The sequence below is a fragment of the Pseudophryne corroboree genome (assembly GCF_028390025.1).
Source record: "Pseudophryne corroboree isolate aPseCor3 chromosome 3 unlocalized genomic scaffold, aPseCor3.hap2 SUPER_3_unloc_32, whole genome shotgun sequence".
In the NCBI taxonomy this organism is placed as follows: Eukaryota; Metazoa; Chordata; class Amphibia; order Anura; family Myobatrachidae; genus Pseudophryne; species Pseudophryne corroboree.
The window spans coordinates 222,814-249,508 of NW_026967522.1; the positions used below are offsets into that span (position 1 = coordinate 222,814).

Consider the following 26,695-nt stretch of genomic DNA (forward strand, 5'->3'; position numbering starts at 1 on the left):
TGGGGAAATACTGTAAGCAGTACATGCTCACTGCTTACCCTGTTCTTTCCCTCTTTATCAGAGTGCTGTGTTAGTTACAGTGACTCCTCTGCCATCCAGTTCACTAAGGATAGAAATTGTGTTCCAGTTTCAGAGGTGGTCAGGGAGTAGACGACAACATTGTAACCTGCACTCTGCCTGCTGCATTCTGTATACAAGGGGGCGATTTATGTTCCTGCAGGGTGCACTGAGACAGGGCAGGGGGCCGCACCCTGCTGAGACAGCCTAGAGGGAACACTATAATAACAGGACACCACAGGCTGCTCACCCTGTATAATAATAATAATTACAGGACACCACAGGCTGCTCACCCTGTATAATAATAATAATAACAGGACACCACAGGCTGCTCACCCTGTATAATAATAACAGGACACCACAGGCTGCTCACCCTGTATAATAATAACAGGACACCACAGGCCGCTCACCCTGTATAATAATAATAATAATAATAATAACAACAACAACAGGACACCACAGGCTGCTCACCCTGTATAATAATAACAGGACACCACAGGCTGCTCACCCTGTATAATAATAACAGGACACTACAGGCTGCTCACCCTGTATAATAATAATAATAATAATAATAATAATAATAATAATAACAGGACACCACAGGCTGCTCACCCTGTATAATAATAACAGGACACCACAGGCTGCTCCATCTGTATAATAATAACAGGACACCACAGGCTGCTCACCCTGTATAATAATAACAGGACACCACAGGCTGCTCACCCTGTATAATAATAACAGGACACCACAGGCTGCTCACCCTGTATAATAATAACAGGACACTACAGGCTGCTCACCCTGTATAATAATAATAATAATAATAATAATAATAATAATAATAACAGGACACCACAGGCTGCTCACCCTGTATAATAATAACAACAGGACACCACAGGCTGCTCCATCTGTATAATAATAACAGGACACCACAGGCTGCTCACCCTGTATAATAATAACAGGACACCACAGGCTGCTCACCCTGTATAATAATAACAGGACACCACAGGCTGCTCACCCTGTATAATAATAACAGGACACCACAGGCTGCTCACCCTGTATCATAATAACAGGACACCACAGGCTGCTCACCCTGTATAATAATAACAGGACACCACAGGCTGCTCCCCCTGTATAATAATAACAGGACACCACAGGCTGCTCACCCTGTATAATAATAACAGGACACCACAGGCTGCTCACCCTGTATAATAATAACAGGACACCACAGGCTGCTCACCCTGTATAATAATAACAGGACACCACAGGCTGCTCACCCTGTATAATAATAACAGGACACCACAGGCTGCTCACCCTGTATAATAATAACAGGACACCACAGGCTGCTCACCCTGTATAATAATAACAGGACACCACAGGCTGCTCACCCTGTGTAATAATAACAGGACACCACAGGCTGCTCACCCTGTATAATAATAACAGGACACCACAGGCTGCTCACCCTGTATAATAATAATAATAATAACAGGACACCACAGGCTGCTCACCCTGTATTATAATAATAACAGGACACCACAGGCTGCTCACCCTGTATTATAATAATAATAATAATTACAGGACACCACAGGCTGCTCACCCTGTATAATAATAACAGGACACCACAGGCTGCTCACCCTGTATAATAATAACAGGACACCACAGGCTGCTCACCCTGTATAATAATAACAGGACACCACAGGCTGCTCACCCTGTATAATAATAGCAGGACACTACAGGCTGCTCACCCTGTATAATAATAATAATAATAACAGGACACCACAGGCTGCTCACCCTGTATAATAATAACAGGACACCACAGGCTGCTCCATCTGTATAATAATAACAGGACACCACAGGCTGCTCACCCTGTATAATAATAACAGGACACCACAGGCTGCTCACCCTGTATAATAATAACAGGACACCACAGGCTGCTCACCCTGTATAATAATAACAGGACACCACAGGCTGCTCACCCTGTATAATAATAATAATAATAATAATAATAATAATAATAATAATAACAGGACACCACTGGCTGCTCACCCTGTATAATAATAATAATAATAATTACAGGACACCACAGGCTGCTCACCCTGTATAATAATAACAGGACACCACAGGCTGCTCACCCTGTATTATAATAATAATAATAATAATAATAATAATAATAACAACAACAGGACACCACTGGCTGCTCACCCTGTATAATAATAATAATAATAATAATAATAATAATAATAATAACAGGACACCACAGGCTGCTCACCCTGTATAATAATAATAATAATAATTACAGGACACCACAGGCTGCTCACCCTGTATAATAATAATAATAATAATAATAATAACAGGACACCACAGGCTGCTCACCCTGTATAATAATAATAATAATAATAATAATAACCGGACACCACAGGCTGCTCACCCTGTATAATAATAATAATAATAATAGGACACCACAGGTTGCTCCTCCTGTATTATAATAATAATAATAATAATAATAGGACACCACAGGCTACTCCCCCTGCATTATAATATAGTGTTCACTCTAGGATATTTTTAGGGCAGGGTGCTGAGCAGTGAAGAGGGCACATTTTTGTTTTGAAGGGCACATTTTTGTTTTGAAGGGCACATTATTGATGTGACGCTTTGCACACAAAGCATAGCGTATATGTTTGTAGTTTTGTACATACATTTTGCCTTTAGTAAATCATATACCCATACATACATATAAGACCCCTAACATCTGTACTGAGAAACATACTGTATATGTCCAGTCTTCTATGTGTTATAAAACAGAAAAGTTATACAATTGGTTAAAATATATAGGGAAAAAATAAGTCTGTTCTACTGGGGAAATACTGTAAGCAGTACATGCTCACTGCTTACCCTGTTCTTTCCCTCTTTATCAGAGTGCTGTGTTAGTTACAGTGACTCCTCTGCCATCCAGTTCACTAAGGATAGAAATTGTGTTCCAGTTTCAGAGGTGGGCAGGGAGTAGACGACAACATTGTAACCTGCACTCTGCCTGCTGCATTCTGTATACAAGGGGGCGATTTATGTTCCTGCAGGGTGCACTGAGACAGGGCAGGGGGCCGCACCCTGCTGAGACAGCCTAGAAGGAACACTATAATAACAGGACACCACAGGCTGCTCACCCTGTATAATAATAACAGGACACCACAGGCTGCTCACCCTGTATCATAATAACAGGACACCACAGGCTGCTCACCCTGTATAATAATAACAGGACACCACAGGCTGCTCCCCCTGTATAATAATAACAGGACACCACAGGCCGCTCACCCTGTATAATAATAACAGGACACCACAGGCTGCTCACCCTGTATCATAATAACAGGACACCACAGGCTGCTCCCCCTGTATAATAATAACAGGACACCACAGGCTGCTCCCCCTGTATAATAATAACAGGACACCACAGGCCGCTCACCCTGTATAATAATAACAGGACACCACAGGCTGCTCACCCTGTATAATAATAACAGGACACCACAGGCTGCTCACCCTGTATTATAATAACAGGACACCACAGGCTGCTCACCCTGTATAATAATAACAGGACACCACAGGCTGCTCACCTTGTATTATAATAACAGGACACCACAGGCTGCTCACCCTGTATAATAATAACAGGACACCACAGGCTGCTCCATCTGTATAATAATAATAATAATAACAGGACACCACAGGCTGCTCACCCTGTATAATAATAACTGGACACCACAGGCTGCTCACCCTGTATTATAATAACAGGACACCACAGGCTGCTCACCCTGTATAATAATAATAATAATAATAATAATAATAACAGGACACCACAGGCTGCTCACCCTGTATAATAATAACAGGACACCACAGGCTGCTCCATCTGTATAATAATAACAGGACACCACAGGCTGCTCACCCTGTATAATAATAACAGGACACTACAGGCTGCTCACCCTGTATAATAATAATAATAATAATAATAATAATAACAGGACACCACAGGCTGCTCACCCTGTATAATAATAACAGGACACCACAGGCTGCTCCATCTGTATAATAACAGGACACCACAGGCTGCTCCATCTGTATAATAACAGGACACCACAGGCTGCTCCATCTGTATAATAATAACAGGACACCACAGGCTGCTCACCCTGTATTAATAACAGGACACCACAGGCTGCTCACCCTGTATAATAATAATTACAGGACACCACAGGCTGCCACTCCTGTATTATTATAATAATAATAATAATAATAATAATAATAATAATAATAGAATACCAGAGACTGCTCCCCTGTATAATAATAATAATAATAGAATACCAGAGACTGCTCCTCTGTATAACAACAACAACAACAACAACAACAGGACACCACAGGCTGCTCCATCTGTATAATAATAATAATAATAATAATAATAATTACAGGACACCACAGGCTGCTCACCCTGTTTAATAATAATAATAATAATAATAATAATAATAATAATTACAGGACACCACAGGCTGCTCAACCTGTATAATAATAATAATAATAACAACAAGACACCACAGGCTGCTACTCCTGTATTATAATAATAATAATAATAATAATAATAATAATAATAATAACAACAACAGGACACCACAGGCTGCTCACCCTGTATAATAATAATAATAATAATAATAATAATAATAATTACAGGACACCACAGGCTACTACTCCTGTATAATAATAATAATAATAATAATAATAGTCGGGGTGTGGCCTGACCGAGTTTAGGAGCAGCAGCATTCTCTCGGAGCTCCGGTCCTTTTGGGGAATTAAAGCTGTCTTCCATTGTTTCCCCTTGCCTGCTGCCTCCCTACCTCTAGTCCCCCTTCTCCCCTGCGCCCCGTTTACCCGGAGGAGACGAGCCGCGGAGCCGGGAGACTGTGCTAGAGGTCTCTGCAGGTTGCGGCCTTTCCTGCTGGGGAAGCCGGGGCCTCGATTTTGCCTCCTGCCCGGGATTCGGGCTCCACGGCGGGGTTCCCGGCCGGACGGAGCCGCGGAAGCGGCGCGATTGACCCATAGGCACCCCGCCTCTCCCCTCCATATGCACAGGCCTTGTAGCCTGCACCCAGCAACACCTGGACACGGAGAGAGGGCTGTCTCTGCCTGCCAGCGGGTACAGGTCCGGATCTGAGGCTCTCCCTGCTTGGATCCCCTGCGGGGCGGCCATCTTCCTTCTCTGCTCAGGATCTCCCACTGCAGATCTGCTGGTACTGATAGGGAGTGGGGACACTGCACCTTGGGTTCCTACCCTGGGGGAGTGAGCTGCGGAGTCGAGAGACGGCTCTGGCTGTTTTTGCGGACTGCGGCCCTCCTCCACATGTGAAGCCGGGGCCTCGATTTTGGATAACCCCCGGGACCAGAGACGGAGCTGCGCACGGGGGCCGGATATCTCCACCCCCCCTCCTCACACCCACAGGACTACTGGCTGGGGCAGGCTGCCTCGATCCTCTGTGTTGGCGGACAGCTGGTGACTGAGAGAGGAGATCTTTACATTATCGCTCCCGGTAGTGAGTGACGCCCGGCGCCCCCCCTTCCAACTGCAAGAAGCGTATGTGGACAACGAAAGAGGCGATCATATTGCCGCCCGCGGCCATCTGGTGGGGTAAAAACCTCTTTCAAGTATTTCTCTACAGAACTCATATTTTACTAGTACGGTTCCCCTCTGCTGGCCCTGATAACCCCACAAGGGATTTCTGAGGTAACTAACGGCCCCTCTGCACTACAGACTTGCATAACTAATCACATCCTGGGCTCCGCACCCTAGCCTCACGGATGCGGGTCTAATGCGGCACATGTGCGGCCCCCACTCCCAATGCCTCTCTGTTTAATGTCTCTCGTGGATTAGTACATACATTGTATCTCCAAGTCACCGCGGGCCGATTGCCAATATGTCAAATAAGAATATGAAAGCCTCGGCTGCAACTACTCCTTCTATATTCACACCAAAATCTAAAGCTCCGCCACAGAATACATATCAGGCGGGATCATCTCCCCCCGACTCCCCGCCAGAACTGGACATAGACCCGTCCATACAATCTGTCCTTACCACCCTGGTTGATGGAATAAAATTGACCTTTCAACAGGAGCTAAAGCGGGCAGTAGACGACTTTAAAACTGAACTGACCTCTCTCGGTACAAGAACGGATGCCTTAGAGTCCAAAACGGACGACATATGCCGTTACCAAAACTCAGTGGAAAAAGAGCTCTCTCTCCTCAGATCTGAAATTGCCGACCTTAAGGAGAAACAAGAGGATTTGGAGAACAGATCGCGCAGGAATAACCTGCGGATCCGGGGTGTTCCCGAAACTATCTCGGCGCCGTCTATACCTGCATTCCTCAAAGATCTTTTTCGACATATTCTTCCGGGACTCCAGGATAATGAAATTCTTCTTGATAGGGCGCACCGGGCACTCAGAGCCAAGCCCCCACCGGACCAACAACCTCGAGATATCATCACTCGCCTGCACTATTACCAGACGAAAGAGAGGATCATGGTGGCGACCAGAGATATGCCTTCCATTCCATTTAGGGACATACAAGTCCAGTTGTACCAAGATTTAGCACCTTCTACCATACAGAAAAGGAGGGATCTACAACCCATTACTAGAATTCTACGGCAACATAACATCAAATATAGATGGAACTTTCCCTTCCAGCTCCAAGTTCTTGCGGACAACACTGTCCGCACAGCTAAGGCGGTAGAACAAGGTCAAAAACTGCTGGAGGACTTGGACATTCTGCCAGAAGCTAATTCCAGTATGGTTCCTCCATGCTCCCCTAGACCGCAACGAACCCGCCCACCTCAGGCGACATGGCAACAGGTCCGCCGAGGCTCGAAAAATGACTCGGCCCCGCCTTGACTTGGATCTATTAAGCGCTCAACCCAATACGCTATATGGAGACGGAAGCGTGGCAGGTTATTTTCTTCCGCGTGTGCACTCTTCATGTTTTGCCTCCTTGTGCTCTGCCCCCTTAGCGCTGAGTTGCAACGAGATTTGTTTAATGTTATGTTGCTATAGACGAATGTTGTTTAAGCTGCTTTCCATTAGGGACCTGACCGCAGCCTACATGCCACCTCTAGTTAATTATTTATCCTGAAGGATGCAACTTGTTACCTGCTCTATGTCTCCTGCCTTAGTTAACTTAATACACCTGTTTTAGATGTTATGGTTGATCGACAGTTCTATTGTGTGTGCTACGAAACCACTACCCTGACTCTTCCCACATAGGGAAGTCTGTTTAACGGTTTGGGGGCCAATGGCGTACCGCCAGCCCTAAATTTTCTTTCCTCCGCTACCGGAGGTCATTATTGTACGTCTTGTTTAACATGTTTTTTTCCCCCTTTTAATTCAAGTGCATTTCTTCTTTTCACTATTATGTTTAGCCCCATAGCTGGGGTCCAATATGCAAGGGGCTTTGGCCTATTGAGGCCTTCTTCTTTCGCTTCGATTTCTTTCTCTTTTACCTCTTCGTCAATTTCTTCCCCGCCTCCTCTCTCCCCCTCCCCCTCCCTCTCCCTGACTCGACTGGTCCGGTTCATTTTTTCTAAGTTTTTTCAGCTGAACTCAAGAGACCCTTATGAATGGCCTGTCCCATGGGGTTGAAGGTTTTCTCACTGAACGTTAATGGTCTCAACTCCCCCAAACGTCGCACTCTGGTTCTAGACACTTGTAGACGCGAGAAGGCTGACATCGTGATGTTACAGGAGACTCATATGACGGTTTCCCACTCACAATTACGAGGTAAGCGCTTTCCACAAACCTATTTCGCATCGGCCGCATGTAAGAAAAGAGGGGTTGCAGTCCTGATATCCAATAAGGTCCCCTTTACTCTAACTAAGTCTTTGGCGGATCCGGAAGGTAGATTTCTCATGTTGCTGGGAGCCATCGGAGCAGAGACAGTAACCCTGATTAACCTATATGCCCCGAATACTGGCCAGGGACGGTTCTTTCGCAGTATATTTAAACAAATCAAAAGATTTTCTCGGGGTCATGTTCTGATAGGTGGTGACTTTAATGCGGTCCTAGACCCGACTCTGGATAAAAAGGCTGCCACACGGATCAAGCACTCCCCCGAGATACTGCGAACGTCACAGGTCCTGGGTGAGGGTATACATAAGCTGATGCTGTTAGACTCCTGGCGCCTTAAAAACGCCTCAGCCCGAGAGTATACCCACTACTCTACGCCCTACCAAGTATATGCCAGAATTGATATGATACTGGTATCGCGTTCTTTAGCATCGAAAGTAACATATGCAGGTGTGAAACCAATTTCGTGGACTGACCATTCGGGTACTGTCCTCTTGCTTGATCTCGGGGGATGCAGTGGCAGGTCCGGGTCCTGGAGATTGGACGATAGCCTTTTATTGGATCCCTCCACCCTCCAGGAAGTCCGGTCGGCTATCTCAGAATACTTTGAGATCAATGCCTCTGATGAGATTACCAGTAGTATCATCTGGGAGGCATATAAAGCTACGATTAGGGGTAGGCTCATCGGTGCGGCAGCGCACCGAAGGAAACAAACTCAGCGGGAAATTTCGGCCTTAGAAGCTGAAATAGCATTGCTGCTAGCTGATCACCAAGTGTACCCCACTCCTGATCTGCTCTCTCAAATTAATACACTTAGGGGTAGGCTCAACACGGTTTTGTCGCGTCGATCAGCCTTTATCCTAAGACGGCTCCAACAGAAATACTATGATAAGGCCGACAAAGCCGACTCTGTCCTAGCTAACAAACTTCGAAATAAAAGGGCCTTAAATTTGATCCACAAAATACGGTCCCCAACCACGGGAAATGTCACGTACGACCCAGAGGCAATTGTTCGAGAATTCCAAACCTATTATGAAACCCTTTATAATCTCCATACTGCCACGCCCCAACGAGAGTCGAGAGATATCCCCTCCCTTGCTTCCTTTTTCACTGATAACTTGCTACCCCGGATCTCTGACCAACAGCTGTTGGGTTTAAATGCCGATTTCACAGACATAGAAATTCTTAACGCTATTAAAAACCTGAAATCATCAGCTGCTCCGGGCCCGGACGGATTTCCCCCCCAATATTACAAAAAGTGCGCGGCGGTACTTACCCCCTTCCTAACAAGTTTTTTTAACGATATCTTACGCGGTGCTTCCTTTGACGCCTTAGCCTCATTGGCAAGTATAGTTGTGATCCCAAAACCTGGACGGGACCATGAGTCGGTTACTAATTATAGACCCATATCGCTTCTAAATGTGGATATCAAAATATATGCAAAACTATTGGCCAATAGACTGGGACCTCTCCTTCCCCAATTGGTTCATCCAGACCAGGTCGGTTTCATACCGGGTCGTCAAGCCCTAGATAATACGCGCAGAACGGTAGACCTGATACACGAAATCCATAGACAAAAGATGCCGGCGCTGGTCCTAGGACTGGACGCTGAAAAGGCGTTCGACCGGATCCAGTGGCCCTTTATGTTCCACACGCTACAGCGAGCAGGGCTCACCGGACAATTTTTTCAAGGAATATCAGCTCTATATGAGAATCCCAAAGCAACTGTACTTGCCAACGGGGTGATGTCCCCAACTTTTAGGATCACTAATGGCACGCGCCAGGGCTGCCCACTATCCCCACTAATATTTGCACTTTCAATAGAACCACTTGCTGCTAGGATCCGAGCGAACCCATTAATTAAGGGAGTAAGGGTGGGGAATACGGAACACAAAATTGCGTTATACGCAGATGACGTACTGCTTACAATCTCTGATCCCATACACTCATTACCCCACCTTTTTCGGGAGATAGAGGAGTTTGGTATACACTCGGGCTATAAAATTAACCCAGACAAAACTGAGGTCCTGGATTTCTATGTCCCGCATACTACGAAAGATAGCCTGGCCAACACCTATAATTTTCGATGGAACACAAAGCAGCTTACATATTTAGGAGTTGCTATAACAAAAAATTATTCCCAACTTTTCCAGGCGAATTACCCCAGGCTTCTCTCTCACCTTCAAAAGGATCTCGAAAACTGGGGTACACATTATATTTCGTGGATTGGCCGTATTAACGCCGTTAAAATGAACCTCTTACCCAGACTCCTCTATTTGTTCCAGACCCTACCAGTTCGGGTGCCACCTTACGTCTTTAAAAACCTTCAATATTCTACGTCCCAGTTTATCTGGTCCAAAAAAAACCCCAGAGTGAAGCGTATAACTTTGCAGAAACACACCTCGGAGGGTGGCCTAGGGGTACCGGATTTTAAGGCTTACTACATAGCGTCAAAGCTCGCCCAATGTATCCAATGGAACACACGAAAACAGAAAGAGTATGGGTCGAAATAGAAACTGATTCTTTGAGACTGAATTGCATACCCTCCCTACTGTGGCTTCCCTGTCATTCTCGTCCCGGGTCTGTCAGATCACACCCAGTGGTTTCGCACTCACTGGACATTTGGGATATGGCTAATCATAAATTCCATCTGGCGCCGCTCCCTAGCCCGTTAGTCCCGCTACTTGATAACCCCCTGTTTCAACCAGGCTAACACTTTAATGCCCTACCGCAGTGGCGGGAGAAGGGGATCAAACTACTAAACGATATAACTACGGAGCTCATGTTCCCAGCCTTTCCAGAGCTCCAAGCTAAATTCAGGTTGCCACACTCTATCTTCTTTCAATATCTTCAAATCCGACACTCCCACTCCACACTAAGGGCGCAACTTAATCATAGACCACTAACTACGCTAGAAGCTCTGGCAATGCGCACAGACACGGCTAAGGGACTTATCTCTGCTGTTTATAAATTATTGGGACCACCCTCAGGGGTAGACAGGGAGCCACACGAGAGGGCATGGGAGCTGGACCTAGGAGAGACGTTTGATTCCGAGGACTGGTCAGACATATACGCTAGCTTAGCGTCTAGCTCTATATGTGTTCGGGCAAAAGAGAACGCATATAAACTCTTCTATAGATGGTACTATGTTCCCACCCGTCTTGCCAGGATGTTTCCGGATCTCTCTCCGCTTTGCTGGAGATGTAAGACGATGGACGGGACGTTCTTGCATGTCTGGTGGGAATGCCCAGGACTGCTCCCTCTTTGGAGAGAACTGGACTCCCTGTTCTCCTCAATATTGGGGATCCCCATACCCCTACTTCCCAAACATTTCCTGCTCTCGGTATCACTGCCTGGGGCATCGCGATGTCAAACTAAACTCTTCACCCATATGGTCCTAGCGTCTAGATGTGCAATAGCGACGTATTGGAAATCTCCAAGGGTCCCCACCGTAGGAGAAATTACAGGGATAATATGGCACATTTATACTATGGAACATATTACCAGCATTCTGAAAGGCTCTACTGGGACATTTCTTAGGACTTGGGAACCATGGACATCCTTTTTTGGGGCATCTCCGCCCTTCTTTTAACAAGGTCGAATTATGCCGTCAGTCTTATACGCCATCAATAGCCATATAATCTCAAGACCGGACCGGCCGGGTCTTCCCCCAAACCCTCCACCAAATAATTTTCTTCTAAGGTCGATACCACGTATCTCTCCCCGTCCCTGATCTAGGTACCCACCAGTTCAATCCTCTACCCTGCCCTTTCCTTTCCCTCTCGCTGTCCTTTCTCTATCTCTCTATACTATCTCATAACATTAGAAAATTGATGAGTCTAGGATGTTTATACAAGTGAATATAAGCGATATGGTCACTACTCGTTATGGTAATAGATCTCCCCAATGGAGAGGCTTGTTCTATAATTTTGTTTCAAGAAAAGCATATGAGCTATGTACTAAATCGATCTTTGTCCATATATGTATTGTATCTCATCTTCCCAATAAATAAACGTTTAAAAATAATAATAATAATAATAATAATAATAATAATAGAACACCAGAGACTGCTCTCCTGTATAATAATAATAACAACAACAACAACAACAACAACAACAACAGGACATTACAGGCTGCTCCCCTGTATAATAATAATAATAATAATAATAATAATAATAATAAGAGGACACCACAGGCTGCTCCCTCTGTATAGTAATAACAACAACAGGACACCACAGTCCGCTCCCCCTGTATTATAATAATAATAATAATAATAATAATAATAGGATTTTAATACCTACCGGTAAATCCTTTTCTCTTAGTCCGTGGAGTATGCTGGGGACTTTGTAAGGACCATGGGGTTTATACCAAAGCTCCAGACCGAGCGGGAGAGTGCGGACGACTCTGCAGCACCGATTGAGCAAACATGAGGTCCCCATCAGCCAGGGTATCAAACTTATAGAGCTTAGCAAAAGTGTTTGAACCCGACCAAGTATCCGCTCGGCAAAGTTGAACCGCCAAGACTCCTCTGGCATCCGCCCAAGAAGAGCCCACCTTCCTAGTAGAATGGGTCACCACCGAATTCGGTAACGGCAATCCAGCCATAGAACGAGCACGCCAAATCGGATCACAGATCTAGTGTGTAACCGACTGCAGAGACGCAGGCGCCCCAATCACGCTGGGAGCATACCGGACAAACAGAGCCTCTGTTTCCCCAATCTGGGCCAAATTGGCGACATAAATATTCAAAGCCCTGGCTACATCGAGAGACTTTGAATCAGCCAATGCTTAAGTAACCACAGGCATCAAATAGGCTGGTTTCTATGAAACACCGAAACCACTTTTGGCATAACTATTATCCGAGTTCTCAATTCCGCTCTATCCACCTGGAAGATCAAACAGGGGCTCTTGTGAGACCCAGCCGCTACTTCTGACACCCGCCTTGCGGACGCCAAAGCCAAAAGCATGACCACTCTCCAAGAAATACATTTTTAACACAACCTTTCATAATGGTTCCAATCATTGTGACACAAGAAAATGCAACACCACGTCAAGGTCCCACGGTGCCAATGGGGGCACAAATGGAGGTTGGATGTGCAGTACTCCTTCCACGAAGGTCCGAACTTCCAGAAAGGTCGCCAATTCTTTCTTGAAAGAAAATGCATAAGGTCAAACCCGCACTTGAATGGAGCCTAACTCTAGGCCTGCATCCACACCTGCTTGCAAAGAATGGAGAAGAATGACCCAGCTGAAGCTTCCGTAGTAACTTTCTTGGATTCACACCAAGACACATATTTTCTCCAAACACGGTGGTAAGGCTTTGCTTCTTTTATAGCCTGAAGAAGATTGGCAATGACGTCACTGGGAATACCCTTTCTGGCAAGGATATGGCATTGAATCGCCACGCCGTCAAACGCAGCAGCGGTAAGTCTTGATACACGCCCGGATCTTGCTGTAACAGTTCCTCACGTAGAGGAAGAGGCCAGGGATCTTCTATGAGTAAATCTTGAAGATACCAAGCCCTCCTTGTTTAGACTCTAACAATGAGGATCGCCTGAACCTTTGTTCTTATTACGTTTATCACCTTCAGAAGAGTGATAACGGACGGGACACATAGACCCAAGCTGTCCCGAGGACGTCCACTGCTATAGCTTGATTGTCCCCTGACCTGGAACAATATACCTGAGGTCTATCGATGAGGCGAGATGCCAACATGTCCAAGTGAGGCACTCCTCAAAGACTTGTCGCTTCAGCGAAACTTCTCGATGACGACAGTATTTCTCCCGGATGGACATCGCGTCTGCAGAGGAAACTATTTCTCCGTCGTTCACATCCAGAACTAAGACTGCTAATATAGTGTTTACCAGTCTTTCCACCCAGCAGAAAACTTTTACGGCATCTGCCATTGCCGCTTTGCTCCTTGTTCCGCCCTAGCGGCTTGCTAACACCACTGCTATCAAGTCTTCCAACAGAATTAACACGTGCAGATCACTAAGCATATGTTCACTGAAAATAGCTCTTAATTCAAGAAAGCTTATTGCAGACAAGCTTCCCAGCTTGACCTTTTCCTCTGGAAATACTTCCCTTGCAAGGACTGCTCCCCAGTATCGGAGATCTGCATGCATGGACACCAGGATCTCATCCTGGATTCCGAACCTTCGTCCCTCTAGGAGGTGAGAACTGAGCAGACACCCCAGGAGCGATATCCTGGCCATTAGGATTATATTCTGGCGCATGTGCACGTGAGATTCGGACCACATTTCCAACTGGCCCCGTGAAAACCACTCTGGCATTTGACCTGCTCACCGAAAAGCCTCTTAGGCCGCACCATCTTCTTCATCAACGAAACATATTGATGGATTGTCACTGCAAATCTGATCTGACTCCGGATCCTCAGACCTCTTTCCACAGGAAAACACAGAGAACTTCAACCGTTTCGTATCTACCCTGATACCCACCTCCGACGTCTACGTCGTTGGGAAAACAGCCATTCCCTGTGTTGAAGAACACTCAGAGAGAAACAACGATTTGCACTTGTGTCCTGACCTCGCCTTAATCAGGAGAGTGTCCCAGTACAGAATAACAATGGCTCTCACTGGTGATAGAATACCATCCTACTGCCATCACTCCGGTGAAATGGCAAAGACAGTCCTGGATATCAACCCAGGTAAGCTGAATGTGGAGAACAATGCATTTAAACCCCTTTCTACCTTTACGTACTGGAGCTCCCTGGCCTGAGAGATTCCATCCTGTAGCTCAACTTCGTAAGGAGAAATCTCTGTTTTCCCCCTTTTTTTTTTTTTTTTTAACCAGGAACTGCAGGACAATGCCCTGACCTTGAAGCAACTCTGGTATGGCGTCGCATACTACCTCCCCTTCCAGAGGGGAAACAGCAAGATCTATTTGAAAAATCAGTGAGGGGAATCATCTGTAAACTCCAGTATGTCCCCCTTTGGATTCCATTATTAACTCACAGGTCCAAGTCCATTCCCGGACTGACTGAAGAGTAGTAGATGAGTTCCCACCAGAGTGGGCTCCAGCCAGATAGACCCAGCGACATGCGGTGGATGTGGTAGACACAGAAAACGACATCCGCTGCTGCGAACCTGACCAGGCTGCAGAACTCTTACTTTTCACCTTCCACTGTCTGCACCGAAAGGGAAAAAAGAACGGTATCGAACCGGTTGAAATGACTGCATCCCACAGCAGAATGCGTCACCAACCGTTGTGAGGGAGTCTAACTCACGAAGTTACACTTACCAGTGGTATCCGCCAACATTGACTGAGGCCTCCCCAAACAGCGGTACACCGTCCCAGGGAAACACTCCAGTATCTCTCGGAGTCTGCCTCAGCATTCCCCCGGCCACACCTCCTGCAGTCGCACGGCAGCCTGCCGCCATGTTATAGAGCAGAATCAACATAAGACACACCCCCTCTCTCTATAGGGTAATTCTATTGGATGTCTTTCCGAATATAAACACTCCCCCATGTGCAGGTGATGCAAATAACTCCAAAGCATAGAATAAAATATCACTTAGCTTCCTGTATACGATCCTTTGTGACAGGGCCCCGTGCAGACCAGGAGTTGACTTTTACAGTATTCAATCCGCAGCGGGAAAAAGAATAAACATTCGGACTCCTTGTGAGGATCTGAGACAAACTCGTCACGGCCGACCGAGAGATTTATCAACAGAGCGACCAGCACATGAGAAGGAATACTTTTACTTCAGCATTCATTGGAAATCATAATATGAATATACATAATGTAATACACACATATCCTGCATATATATATATATATATACCGACAGTAGAAATCAAAAGGCGGCACTCAAAGACTGTTGTAAACGGTGAAAAAACTGTATTTGTGCGGTCAACGTTTCGGGGACCACCTCCCCGTCTTCAGGACAAACAAACAGTGACAATAGTGAACTTTAAATACACACTTACCCCCCTCCTCTTTCTGATCTCCCCGCCAGCGACCGCCGTGGACACGCCAGCCGCACTTCCTGTCCGCGGCTCTGAATGCTTCTTTCCTACCGGAAGTGACGTCTCCTTGTGGGCCGCGTGACCATGGCGACGCTGAGGGGGAAGAAGAAAAAGTGAACACTTTATCCCTAGTGCTTAAAATCGAATCATACAACATATATATAATTAAGAAACGGTAGCTTATTTTTTTAAAAAAAAGAAAGAAAACCTGCTCCGCTGTCATGTCATCAATATGTATAGTTAAAAACAACATTTTTACAATCATTATTAAAACATTCAATGTGTTCACGATGTCTCTTGTGGTACTTTTAGTGCTTAAATTTTTGCTGAATTAAGACCTGTACACCCACCGGATAATTATTACTCGGCTGGTGTCAGGATGGGTGCTTCACTCCAAAATTATTTATTTGTGCACAGTAATTAATGTTCCTTAAAACAACATATGCTGATGTTTATTTTGGCTGCTGGTAGATTATTCTGTTTAATTTGGAGATTTTTCTCCTATTTTCATTCCTAATTTCTGCTTATAGTGACCTTCTATATACGTCATTTGTTGGCAGTTATGTATTTAAATTTATATTTATTGCTGACTTTACAAAAAATTAATCAAGCCCAGACTGTCATTCAAACCGCCCGGTTTCAGGGTGTTTAATTTGTGGATCCACCTGGACTCTAGTTGCAATAACTGTTGTCCTCGATTGCCACCTCTGGGCTGAATTGGCACATGATCAATGATCCTGTGTTTAAATGTGGCCATGCCATGTCTGTTATCCAAAAAATGTCTGGCCACAGGTTGATCTGCGCTACCAGTTGCTAAGGCGTTGCGTATTGCCTGCCTGTGCTGTGCCATTCTGATCTTAAACTGGCACTCCGTCTTGCCGATATAATAGCGCCCGCATGGGCACATAATGGCGTATATCACAAATTTAGTGCTGCAGGTCAGAGGCCATCTAATGGGGAATTTCTTCCCCGTGTATGGATGGACAATATTATCACCCGGTGACATGTGGGAACACGTGGTGCATCCTGTGCACTTGTAGCAGCCATTTTTGCGTGTTAAGAAATTCTTTACTGGGGGTGCTTTGAATTTGGACATGTCCGTCTTGACCACTATATCCCTGATGCTTTTACCTCTTTTATGGCTAGGCATCAGTCTCTTATCTTTAAAGATTTGTAAATCTGGGTCTGTTGTGACAATAGGCCACAACTTCTGTACCTGCTTTTTAGTGGCCGCACTCCTGGTAGAGAATTCATTCACCCATGGAATGACCTTGGTCATATCCTTGGCCTCAGCTGGTTGCAATAGCTCTTCTCTCTTTTTACCCAAGGCCTTCACCTTGGCTGCCTGCAATAATTTTCTGGGATATCCCCTTTGGAGAAATCTTTGCTCCATTTCGTCCAATTGGGATATCCTTTGTTGTTTATCGCTATTCACCCTGCAGACACGTAGAAACTGGGAGTAAGGGAGCCCCTTAACTGTGGCTGGGGGGTGGAAACTATCATGCCTTAACATGGTGTTCCTGTCTGTCGGTTTTTTGTACAAACTAGTGATGATCTGCTTATCTTGGATTTTGATGTGGATACCCAAGAAGCAGATCTCTGTCTTGCTGCTTGTTACAGTAAACTTAATGGGGCTGGTTGTGGCATTGTGTGTCGCCACCAGCTCTTGTAATGCCAACTCTGTGCCTCTCCAAAACAGCAATAGGTCATCTATATACCTGTAATAGACGAACAAGCAGTCCGCCACCGTTTTCTCTGCAAAAAAGAGCTCTCTCTCTACTACCCACATGTAGGAATTGGCGAACGAGGGTGCCACCGAAGACCCCATGGCACACCCCGTTAGCTGCCTGTAATAAATCCCATCAAAAATAAAGAAATTATGGGTGAGGGTGAATTCCAACAATGAAATAAAGAAATCTACATCGGGTCCTTCATAATGTCTGTTCCCTGTTATCAGCTGTCTTACAGCCTGTAGACCCTGTGCATGGGGTATGCACGTGTAGAGGCTTGTGACGTCTAGGGTGGCTAGTACGACCTCTGTTGGTACCTCCTTGATGGACAGGAACTTCCTGAGCAGCATACTAGAGTCTTTTAGGTGGGAGACCGTGTTCTGGATGCAGGGTTGTAGGTAAGTATCCAAGTACACTGCAGCTGGCTCGCACAGAGACCCCCGGGCGGATATAATCGGTCTTCCCGCAGGCCTCTGTGCGTTCTTGTGTATCTTGGGGATTGTATACAATATAGGTGTTACTGGATATTCCGGGCACAGCTTCCTGCCAATATCAGCTGTTATCAACCCCTCATCCTGTGCTTCCTGTAACAAACTCCCCAATTGTGTTCTGTAATCCTGTGAAGGATCAGAACTCAATCTGCAGTAGGTGTCCTGGTCGCTCAACAATCGAAGACATTCTGTCTTGTACTCTAAGATGTCCTGTATTACTACGGCTCCACCCTTGTCCGCGTTGCGGATGACAATGTCTTTGCGGTTGCTTAGATCTTTTAGAGCAGCACGTTCCTCCTTCAATAAATTATGATGTTTATGAAGGGGTATGTTTTTGCCTGCTGTCTCCAGCATCCTGTGAAAAGTTTTTATCGATGAGTTATGTGAGACTGGATCAAATCGCGACTTAGGTCCCAAACCCTGGATCCTTGGTGGTAGTATAACTTTATCTTTACTAGGGGGGATTTTACTAAAATGTTCCTTGATCTTAAGGGTACGATGTCACAGCCTCGGGGGATGATATCCAGCGAGAATTGTTCCGCTTAAAGAAACGCGAACTGGACTATCTGTACCATAGCCGGACGCTATCTGACTATTACAGAGCGAAACAACTACCGAGGGGCTTCAGAGTCCATAATATCCCCACCATCGGACGATACAGTATGGAGTTCTGTAAAAAATGGATCGCGGTCCTAAATAAATGCTCAATGGACTTGATACTCCTCGTAATTGAGGAATCTACCAAGGAATTGGAGCGAACAAGAGAGAACATTGGCAAATTTGAGCTTGAGCATGCTACGGCTCTGTCCATGGAACAGTCCAAAATCTGGATGAACAAACTTAACGAACAAGTAGACCAGTACAAAAATAATCTCTTGAAATTCAAGAAAGAGAAATTGAGAAAAGTGCAGATGGATTATACGCAACACCAAGTTTACACCTGGTTGGGTAACGATTTACTAATTTACTATAATAACACTTCCCCACAAATACTACCATGTCTGTGCTCGAGGTAGAGGCCCATGGAACAGTACCATATACATATATAAATATATATATATACAGGTTAGTTACAGCATGTTAATTTTCACCCGGTAATATCAGTTGGTGCCGAAAGGGTCACCCACCTACTACTGTGTCTCCCCTACACCCACATACTACTGTGTCTCCCCTACACCCACATACTACTGTGTCTACCCTACACCCACATACTACTGTGTCTCCCCTACACCCACATACTACTGTGTCTCCCCTACACCCACATACTACTGTGTCTCCCCTACACCCACATACTACTGTGTCTCCCCTACACCCACATACTACTGTGTCTCCCCTACACCCACATACTACTGTGTCTCCCCTACACCCACATACTACTGTGTCTCCTCTACACCCACATACTACTGTGTCTCCCCTACACCCACATACTACTGTGTCTCCCCTACACCCACATACTACTGTGTCTCCCCTACAGTGTTAACTTTGAAAAGCATAATACTACCGACCTGCTGACACTGCACCTACTGAATCAAGTACCAACAGGAGTCGGCGATGCCGACAGAGAGAATCCCATAGCTGTTTGCGACCTAGCACTCACACGTGTTGACACATGTGTACTAAAAAGCTATAGTGGGTATATCTGACAGGGAAAACACAGACACATATGCACAACACAATGATTACATGCCCCTTATATAAGATAGTGCTATATTTCATACTATATTGCACTAATCACTGTGCCCCCCCTTCGTTTACACTGTTTTGGCGGGGACATGTAGAAAATGGCGCTGAATCATGTTGTGAGGGCTAAGCCCCGCCCCTTCTCGTCGCACTTCAGCCCCGCTAATATTTTAGCTTTTTATGCTGGCAGGGGTCCGTATACAGAGCCTATGCACTGTATACGTGTTTAACCAGGCTTAATGGAGAGTATATTGCTGCCCAGGGCGCCACCCCTGCGCCCTGCACCCTTGTAAAGCCGTTAGTGTGTGGGAGCAATGGCGCGCAGCGCGACCGCTGCTTTATACTGGCGGGGGTATCGTACACGGTGCCCGGGCACCAACTCTTGCCAGTGAAAAGACCCTCAGTAACTGCTGCCCAGGGCGCTCCCCCCCAGCGCCCTGCACCCTGTGAGTGCCGTTGGTGTGTGGGAGCATGGAGCGCAGCACTACCGCTGTACTTACTTCCGTTACTGAAGTCTTCTGCCGTCTGATGTCTTCTGTTCTTCTCATACTCACCCGGCTTCTGTCTTCTGTGAGGGGGGTGACGGCGTGGCTCCGGGAACAAGCAGCTAGGCCAGGGGTGAGCAATTATTTAAGCTGGGGGGCCACCGAACAGTTTCTAATTAATATCGGAGGGCCGCTCCCCCCACCCTTTCCCCGCAGGCACAAATAAACATACAATGTATAAAAACCACTATAAGCCAGTATTAAAAAAAATCCCAAAAGATAACAAAACAGTGCTGAAAACAAAGACAGTATTATGCTGTTATTGATAATATTAGCAGCATGATAGGGGCAGTATGTGCCACACCCAGCCATCTTAATTTATTATAAATTACCTCCCCTCTCCCCTACCCGTCGACCGAGTCTCCCCGATTTGTGAGGCACAGAACTGACTAATACTGCAGTCAGTGAGAGCACCGGAGACAGCCAGTCACTGGTTCAGCCTGTTCTCCTTTGGCGCTACCCTTGCACCTCGTCCGGCTCCATTAAAACCCCATGCGAGAACTACCTGAGGAGCTGCAGGAGCTACAGGCAGCCAGCCCAGCAGCCAGTCTCCCACTCTCACGTTAGGACTACGCAGCTGCCTCAACCGCGGCAGACACAACCTGGCTGAGCTCCCGTCCTCTGTAAAAAAATTAAATACATCAGTCAGCAGACCGGCTGACGTGAGGCATCACATGACACGACCGCGAGACCCGCGCCCAGGATTTCCTCAGCGGCGCCGGCAGCAGCTTTGGAGATGCTGCATCGCAATCACAAACAGCTCAGCCTGTCAAGCCACTTGTGATTGCGCGCTGGTGGGAGGTAGCGGGCCGGGCAGGATCGGTTTGCGGGCCGCATCCAGCCCGCGGGCCGTATGTTGCCCAACCCTAAGCTAGGCGCACCAAGGTGATCGAACCCTCTGGAGCTAATGGTGTCCAGTAGCCTAAGAAGCAGAGCCCTTGAACTAAGAATAAGTAAGTCTGACTTCTCTCCCCTCACTCCCACGATGCAGGGAGCCTGTAGCCAGCAGGTCTCCCTGAAAATAAAAAAGCCTAACATAAAGTCTTTTTCCAGAGAAACTCAGTAGAGCTCCCCTAGTGTGTGTCCAGTCTCTCCTGGGCACAGAATCTAACTAAGGTCTAGAGGAGGGGCATAGAGGGAGGAGCCAGTTCACACCCATTCAAAGTCTTAATAGTGTACCCATGTCTCCTGCGGATCCCGTCTATACCCCATCGTCCTTACGGAGTCTCCAGCATCCTCTAGGACATATGAGAAAATAATAATGATAACAGGACACCACAGGCTGCTTCTCCTGCATAAAAATAACAACAAGACACCACAGGCTGCACCCCTGTATAATAATAACATGACACCACAGGCTGCTTCCCCTGTATAATAATAATAATAATAATAATAATAATAATAAGAGGACACCACAGGCTACCCCCCTGAATAATAATAACAGGACACCACAGGTTGCTCCCCCTGTATAATAATAATAACAGGACACCACTGGCTGCTCCTCCTGTATAATAATAATAACAGGAAACTACAGGCTGCTCCCCCTGTATAATAATAATAATAATTACAGGACACCACAGGCTGCTCCCCTTGTATAATAATAATAATAATAATAATAATAATAACAACAACAACTACAGGACACCACAGGTTGCTCCCCCTGTATAATAATAATAACAACAGGACACTAGAGGCTGCTCCCCCTGTATAATAACAACAACAGGACACCACAGGCTGCTCCCCCTGTATAATAAAAATAATAACAGGACACCACAGGCTGCTCCCCTGTATAATAATAATAACTGGACACCACAGGCTGCTCCCCCTGTATAAAAATAACTGGACACCACAGGCTGCTCCCCCTGTATAATAATAATAATAACAGGACACCACAGGCTGCTCCTCCTGAGTAATAATAACAGGACACCACAGGCTGCTCCCCCTGTATAATAATAATAACAGGACACCACAGGCTGCTCCTCCTTGTAATAATAATAACAGGACACCACAGTCCGCTCCCCCTGTATAATAATAATATCAGGACACCACAGGCTGCTCCCCCTGTATAGTAAGACGCCATTACCTGATTTCCACGGACACTGGGAGGCTGCAAAAGTCGATGAAAACTCACTTCCTGCATGTGGACCGCACAGTCCGGAAGTAAGGTGGAACGCACAGGCAGGAAGTAGGACATGATTGGCAAAGGCTGCTTACTGGTTACTGGGTCCTCCCCTACTACACCCCGCCCACAGCCCAGCACTCTGTAATGAATGTTAACACACATGTCCTCAGTTCAGGAGGCCGGCGGCCATCTTCTTGTAGACCAGTCAGGCAGCAGCAATAGGTTCCCTGGCCGTATAGTGACGTCAGGAGCGGCGGCCATTTTCCCCTGGTCTGAGCACCGCCTTCCTTCTATCATTCCCACAAGGCAGCAGGAGCAGAGAGCAGCCATTGCTGTGTCTGGCAGCAGGTAATGATATTATTATTATTATTCTATAGGCTAAGCAGCTCTGGTGTCAAATTCTGTACTACAGGGGGAGCAGCCTCTGGTGCCTTGTTATAGTGCAGCTGGAGCAGCCTCTGGTGCCTTGTTATAGTGCAGCTGGAGCAGCCTCTGGTGCTTCATTATCCCTGTACAGGTGGCTGACACGCTAGTGTCCTATTACTGTAATACAGGTGGCGTAGACCCCGCCGTTACCGTAATACAGTTGGCGCTGGCCCAGCCGTTACTGTAATACAGGTGGCGCAGACCCTGCCTTTTACCGTAATACAGGTGGTGCAGACCCCGCCGTTACCGTAATACAAGTGGCGCGGACCCCGCCGTTACCGTAATACAGGGGGCACGGACCCCGCCGTTACCGTAATACTGTGGCGCGGACCCCGCCGTTACCATAATACAGGTGGCACGGACTCCGCCGTTACCATAATACAGGTGGCGCGGACCCCGCCGTTACCATAATACAGGTGGCGCGGACCCCGCCGTTACCGTCATACATGTGGCGCGGACCCCGCCGTTACCGTACTACAGGTGGCGCGTATCCTTCCGTTACCGTAATACAGGTGGCACAGACCCCACCGTTACCATAATTGTATACACGGGACATTACAGGTGTTGTTTCCTGTGGCATTGTGCTGTACAAGGGGAGCGGCCTGTGTTGTCATAGTATACAGGAGGAGCAGCCTGTGTTGTCATAATATACAGGGGTAGCATCCTGTGCTGTCATAGTATACAGGGGGGTGGCCTGTGTTGTTATAGTATAAAGGGGGAGTGGCCTGTGTTGTCATAATATACAGGGGTAGCATCCTGTCCTGTCATAGTATACAGGTGGAGCGGCCTGTGTTGTCATAGTATACAGGGGGAGTGGCCTGTGTTGTCATAATATACAGGGGTAGCATCCTGTGCTGTCATAGTATACAAGGGGAGCGGCCTGTGTTGTCATAGTATACAGGAGGAGCAGCCTGTGGCATCCTACTCTACAGGGGGAGCAGCCTGTGGTGTCCTGTTATTATTATACAGAGGGAGCAGCCTGTGGTGTACAGTTGTTATTATTATTATATTTATTATACAGGGGGAGCAGCCTGTGGTGTCCTATTATTATTATACAGGGGAAGCAGCCAGTGTTGTCCTATTATTATTATACAGGGGAAGCAGCCTGTGGTGTCCTTTTGTTGTTGTTATTATTACTATTATGCAGGGGGAGTAGCCTGTGGTGTGCATTGTTGTTGTTGTTATAATTTTACAGGGGAGTAGCCTGTGGTGTCCTGTTATTATTATTATTATTATTATTATACAGGAGAAGCAGCCTTTGTTGTCCTATTATTAATATTATAAAGACGGAGTAGCTAGTGGTGTTCACTTATTATTATTATACAGGGGCAGCAGCCTGTGGTGTCCTGTCATTATTATTATTATTATACAGGGGAAGCAACCTGTGGTGACTTGTTATTATTATTATTATTATTATTATACAGGAGAAGCAGCCTATTGTGTCCTATTATTAATATTATAAAGAAGGAGTAGCTAGTGGTGTTCACTTATTATACAGGGTCAGCAGCCTGTGGTGTCCTGTCATTATTAGCAGGCTATGGTGTCCTGTTGTTGTTGTTGTTGTTATTATTATTATAATACAGAAGGGAGCAGCCTGTAGTGTCCTATTATTATTATTATTATTATTATTATTTTGCAGAGGGAGCAGCCTGTGGTGTCATTTTATTATTACTATAAAGGGAGAGCAGAATGGGGTGTCCTGTTGTTATTAGTATAATACAGGGGGAGCAGGTTTTTGTGTATGGTTATTATTATACAGGGACAGCAGCTTGTGGTGTCCTGGTATTATTATTATTATTATTATTATTATTATTATTATTATAATACATTGGGAGTGGTGGTGATGTCACAGTGATTTCACTTATATTAGTAGTAATAATACAAGGACATGACTGGGGAGATAAGGAGGTCTGGGGGTGTCACAGTGATTTCACTTATATTAGTAGTAATAATACAAGGACATGACTGGGGAGATAAGGAGGTCTGGCAGAGTCACATTGATATCACTTATATCTATAGTAATAATACAGGAACATGACTGGGGAGGTGAGGGGATCTGGGAATGTCACAGTGACATCAGTTATGGCTATAGTAATAATACAGGGACATGACTGGGAAGGTGAGGGCATCTGGGAATGTCACAGTGACATCACATATATAGTAATAATACAGGGACATGACTGGGGAGGTGAGGGAATCTGGGAGCGTCACATTTACATCACGTATAACTACAGTAATAATACAGGGACATGACTGGGGAGGTGAGGGGATCTTGGAATGTCACCATGACATTACTAAATTCTCATACGTCCTAGAGGATGCTGGGGATGCTTCAAGAACCATGGTGTATAGACGGAATGCGCAGGAGACATGGGCACTTTAAGACTTTGAATGGGTGTGAACTGGCTCCTCCTATGCCCCTCCTCCAGACTCCAGTTTAGATTCTGTGCCCAGTGAGACTGGTCACACACAGGGGAGCTCTACTGAGTTTCTCTGAAAATACTTTTTGTTAGGTTTATTATTTTCAGGGAGCACTGCTGGCAACAGTCTCCCTGCATCGTGGGACTTAGGGGAGAGAAGCAGACCTACTTTTGTGAGTTTCAAGGCTCTGCTTCTTTGGCTACTGGACACCATTAGCTCCAGAGGGTCTGATCGTTAAATACGCCTAGATGCTCGTTCCCAGAGCCCGCTGTCACCCCCCTTGCAGAGCCAGAAGTCCGATACTTTGCCCAGTTACTACTCCCGGAGATCGACACGAATACTGTTTCTTATGTCGACCATGATGTTTCCTGACTAGATCCACAAAATCGGCATTCAGTACATGTTTCATACACATTAAGAACGTATTAACGTCACTAGGAACCCTGCTGTTCCTGTCAAAAGGGATATTTATATATGAGTTATATATATATATATATATATATAATTGTGTGTATAGCTGTATTTAAAGGTATATATATGTATATATATATATATATATATATAACAATTTTTATAATGAATGCTGAGGTAAAGTTATTCCTTCTCATGTGCTAAGTGACCGTGACCAGATATTTTCAAATCCTCAAGAGGATTCCGAGTGTTTATTCTTTTCCCGCCGTGGATAGAATAAAGTGAGAGTCACCCCCTGTTCTGCACGGGGCCCTGTCACAAAGGATCGTATGCAGCAACATATGTGATACTCTATGTGTCCGCTTGTACGTTGATTATACTTGCATTACGTGCGCATGGGGGAGTAGTTGTATGCAGGGTACTCCTGAAGTTGGGTAATATCTATAACATTGCAGCAGACTGCCGTGCGACCACAATGGATATAGGACTCTTCGGTTAGCAGGCCAATTCCATGGCGGTCTCGGCTAGGAGGGCGTTGTGGATTCACCAATGGAATGCTGAGGCTGACTCCGAGAAGAGCTGGAGTCTCTTTCCTATGAAGGTAAAACCTGGTTTGGGGATGGTCTTGTTAAGTTGATCTCGGCAGATTCCACTGGTAAGTCTACCTTCTTGCCCTATGTTCCCTCACAACGGTTGGTGACGCATTATTGTAGGATGCAGTCATTTCGATTGAATAGATACGGATTTCCCTTTCCTTGCAGGTAGAGGAAGGTGAAAAGGTCAGAGGTCAGCAGAAATCCTCCTCTGTTTCTGCCACATCCACCGCATGACGCTGGGTCTATCTTGTGGGAGCCCACACTGGTGGGACCACGTATAATACTCTTCAGTCAGTCCTGGAATGGACATGGACCAGTGAATTTAAGAATAGAGTCCCAAGGGGGACATACTGCAGTTTCCAGACGTTTCC

General features: G+C 45.9%; 2 protein-coding genes across 3 annotated transcripts in view; one reads left to right on the top strand and one right to left on the bottom strand.

The window, feature by feature from the left end:
- Positions 1–22,514, bottom strand: part of LOC134984051 (uncharacterized) — a 236,176-nt gene extending 213,662 nt beyond the window's left edge. Inside the window, exons 1-2 of the mRNA XM_063949693.1 lie at positions 22,432–22,514; positions 15,864–15,995 (exon numbers count right to left, since the gene is read on the bottom strand). The gene's annotated coding sequence lies outside the window, so the exon portion shown is untranslated. The remainder of the gene's footprint in view (positions 1–15,863; positions 15,996–22,431) is intronic.
- A 220-nt stretch (positions 22,515–22,734) lies between these two features.
- LOC134984046 (zinc finger protein 260-like) overlaps positions 22,735–26,695 on the top strand; it is a 40,143-nt gene continuing 36,182 nt past the window's right edge. For both annotated transcript variants that reach the window (XM_063949686.1, XM_063949687.1), the window contains exon 1: positions 22,735–22,818. The gene's annotated coding sequence lies outside the window, so the exon portion shown is untranslated. The remainder of the gene's footprint in view (positions 22,819–26,695) is intronic.